Raw genomic sequence first — 4,115 nt, forward strand, 5'->3', positions numbered from 1 at the left:
TCTTTCACTAATTTGTATCTTGTATTCTCCACTGTATTCTTCACTAATTTGAATTCTTCTACTGTATCCTTCACTAATTTGTATTTTGTATTCTCCACTACCATTCACTAATTTGTACCCTGTATTTTCCACTGTATTCTTCACTACTTTGTATCGTATTCTCTACTGTATCCTTCACTAATTTGTATTTTGTATTCTCCACTATCATTCACTAATTTGTATCTTGTATTCTCCACTGTATTCTTCACTAATTTGTATTTTGTATTCTCCACTGTCATTCACTAATTTGTATCTTGTATTCTCCACTACCATTCACTAATTTGTATCCTGTATTTTCCACTGTATTCTTCACTATTTTGTATCGTATTCTCTACTGTATCCCTCACTAATTTGTATCCTGTATTTTCCACTGTATCCTTCACTCTTTGGGTTTGATTTTGAAATGTGCTATGGCTGAGAAATTTTTGTAATAATTTCTACTGTAATTTTGACGTTACCCTGGTTTTATTTTGAATCTGTAAGTTAACTGATTTTTTTTGCAGTATTTTGTAATGTGTAGTAATTTTTTTTTTCAATTATATTCTAATGTTAACTTCTTTTGGTAACTTTTTTTTTATTTTTGGCTGTATTTTCCACTGCAGCCTTCACTCTGGTCTAATTTCGAATTGCTCTGTAGCTCCATAAATAAATATATATTCTATGGACCAGCACCGTACACACAACTTACGTTTTCCAAAGTTTGCTAACCTCACAGCACTAAAACACACCACACCACTATCAAATTCCGTTATTTCCTTATCCACCACACTTTTACACTGCGATAGAGCCTTTGTAAGCTTACGTACACGTGACTGACGCTCAATGGAAGACAAAGAGGAGTCAAAATCCGCCAAAACAGTGAAAAGGGGAAGAATGTCACACGCAGACGAGCGCGCGCATCCGCCCCCTTCGAAAGAAAACTCGCGACTGGTTGACCATCCCCGATTCTTGTTGGTAAATATGGCGTTTTTGAACATCTCCCTTTTTGGTTTATTATCGCATACGGCACATTAGTATTCTATTGTAGGAAACTGATGCAAACTATATCGCTATTAAGAAAGTGATAATGGCATATTAAGCAAACAAAAGGTACAATATGCAAAATTAAGGGAAAACAGTCCATAACCAAATATCCAGGCAACGAGACTGGACCAAACGACGGTTTTCGTTTTTGAATTTCAACTGCATCGATTTATTTCGCATATTATACTTTATCATTCCTCTGTACGTTATTTATATCGTTCTTCTATCGACATAGATTACTTAAATAGCGCACAAAAATACATTAACCTCCCAAATGTAGGAGAAAACTGATAAAGAAATGTTGCCAACCTTCCGAAATGCACAACTCTCGCCTTTTTCTGCAATTTATTTCGTTATTATACGGGCATACGTTTCATAAATAGCATACAAGAATCTACAAATGTTACTGATACAGAAATAAACTGACAATAGAGAGATGTTATAGTTCTTGCACCATAATTTGGCGATTTTTGTCCTTCTGCGGCTTCTTTTACGTAGCTCAGTGGTACAAAAAGGCAATGCTACGGCTCTACATCCTTTCCGTAGCACTTCTTCGTGACTATCATCATATTCTGGGGCTAATATATTGTTCCAAACTTGCATTCAAGATGGGATGATGGAATTTTTTAGGTCAAATTAGAGTAAAAAGGGTAAATTTAAGCCTTCTAACCAGACAAAACATGGTTCCAATACTCTCTCCCCTTTGCCGCTCTCTGATTGGCTATGGTAGGGGGCTCGGTCACGCGCTGCTTCCTGATTGGCTGGCTTCTTGGTAATGTAGGAGGCTTTCTAGGTACCTCTTCCTTAGCGATTTATTTTGCATTTAAAATTTTCTTAGCTATTTATTTGGTATTTTACACCTCCTTGGCGATTTATTTGGTATTTTACGCCTCCTCCTTAGCGATTTATTTAGTATTTTACACCTCTTCTTTAGTAATTTATTTTACATTTAACACCTTCTTAGCGATTTATTTTGCATATTACCCCACTTCCATCCTCCTGTATCGTATAGTTTTGGTGCAAGCTTTGTTGACATTAAAATGATATAAGGCAATGGAATGTTTAAAGTGTAGTATGCAAACTAAATCACTCCGGAATAAGTGCTACGTACTCTCTTATACCACCATGAATACAACCTCGAGCTTTACAAAATTAGCACTTTACAGGAAATAATATACAACTAACACTAATATTAATACCACCGCCACCATAACCACTACTATTACTACTACTACTACTACTACTGCTGCTACTACTACTATTACTACTATTACTGCTGCTGCTACTACTACTATTACTACTACTACTGCTGCTACTACTACTATTACTACTACTACGATTACTACTACTACTGGTGATGCTGCTGCTGCGTCCTCGTACTATATTAATAAAAATACTAAAAAGAAAGATAAATAAGAAAGAGCAAAAACGCACTAAAATTGAGAGAGAGAGAGAGAGAGAGAGAGGAGGGGGAAACTGGAGATAAGGGATGAGACAGACAGACGGACAGACAGATAGTGGTGGGAGAAAGAGGACAGGGTTATTTTGAAGCGGAGAGAGAGAGAGAGTTAGAGCTAGTTTACATGTTTAAATTGGTTCCACTTAAAATGATCCAGGGTTGATATCGTGTGGAATTTCGTCTGGTTGTGTGTGTGTGTGTGTGTGTGTGTGTGTGTGTGTGTGTGTGAGAGAGAGAGAGAGAGAGAGAGAGGTGTCCATCTTGGGTACTCGTGGCTTGCTATATAACATTCCTAAGACATTCTGGGTCACCCCTGGACAGGCCTGGGGGAAGTTTTTATTGCTGAGAGAGAGAGAGAGAGAGAGAGAGAGAGAGAGAGAGAGAGAGAGAGAGAGAGAGAGAGAGAGAATTATTATTGCAACTGAGACACACAGACAGACAGACAGATAGATAAATTGAGAGACAGACAGACAGAGAGATAAATTGAGAGAGAGACAGACAAACAGACAGATATAGCAGACTGAGACAAACAGATAGGCAGAGAGAGAGAGAGAGAGAGAGAGAGAGAGAGAGAGAGAAAGAGAGAGAGAGAGGGATATGAGGTATGATAATGGGGATGGTGGGATGATTGACAAAGTTGAGAGACAGACAGACAGACAGACAGACAGAGACAGACAGACAGGATGAGAGCCAGCCATACATAAACACACAATAAAGGTGGAAGAAATAAGGAAAAGAAATAACTGCACCTAACATTTAATTCCATTCTTTATTTTTAGCCATTTTTTATTATTATTAGTCAGTTTAATTTCAGTCTAACTTCAGTAATAATTCAGTAATAAGCCAAATTTATAGACATTTTTTCAATAAGCCAAATTCAATAGACATTTTTTTCAGTTAGCCAAAATTTATAGACTTTTCAATAAGCCAGATTCAGCAGACATTTTTTCAATAAGCTTAATTTTAATCATATTTTTGCACATCAATAATTTTCAGTAATTGTTCAAACCTAATTCCACCAACTATCATTTCAGCCATTTTTCAGCCATTTTTTCAGCCATTTATAGTAATTTTCAGCCTTTTTTGAGTCATTTTTAGCAACTTCCAGCCATTATAGCTATTTTTCAGCCATTTTTCAGTTCTTCAGTAATTTTTCAGCCATTTCAAGCAATTTTTCCTAATTTTTACAATTATTATGTTTATTCCGGTCATTTGCAACAAATTTCAGCCATTTTAAGCCATTCTCAGCTAGTTTAAGCCATATTTCAGTAATTTTCAGATATTCTTTTTCAATTTTAAGCTATTTTCAGCCATTTTTAGCAATTTCCAGCAATGTTTCATGAATTTTCGGTAGAGAGGTGGCCTGCAGTTCTACAGGACCCAGGTTCAAATCCCCGCTGGGGCAGGGAACAGTTTAAGGATTTGAATTTCATACAAAGCAGACTTTACTGATCTACCAGAAGACCCGCCGACATGTCATATAAATACCCCCGCTAATACCAATACACCAGTCCTGTATGAGACAGCCCTAGCATGTATTCAACATAGACGGTGGGTGTTAGTGCCATAAAAATACCCCCGCTAATACCAATAC

Source organism: Coenobita brevimanus, chromosome 56, assembly GCF_032717465.1.
Source record: "Coenobita brevimanus isolate Jiangsu-jjx chromosome 56, ASM3271746v2, whole genome shotgun sequence".
Taxonomy (NCBI): domain Eukaryota; kingdom Metazoa; phylum Arthropoda; class Malacostraca; order Decapoda; family Coenobitidae; genus Coenobita; species Coenobita brevimanus.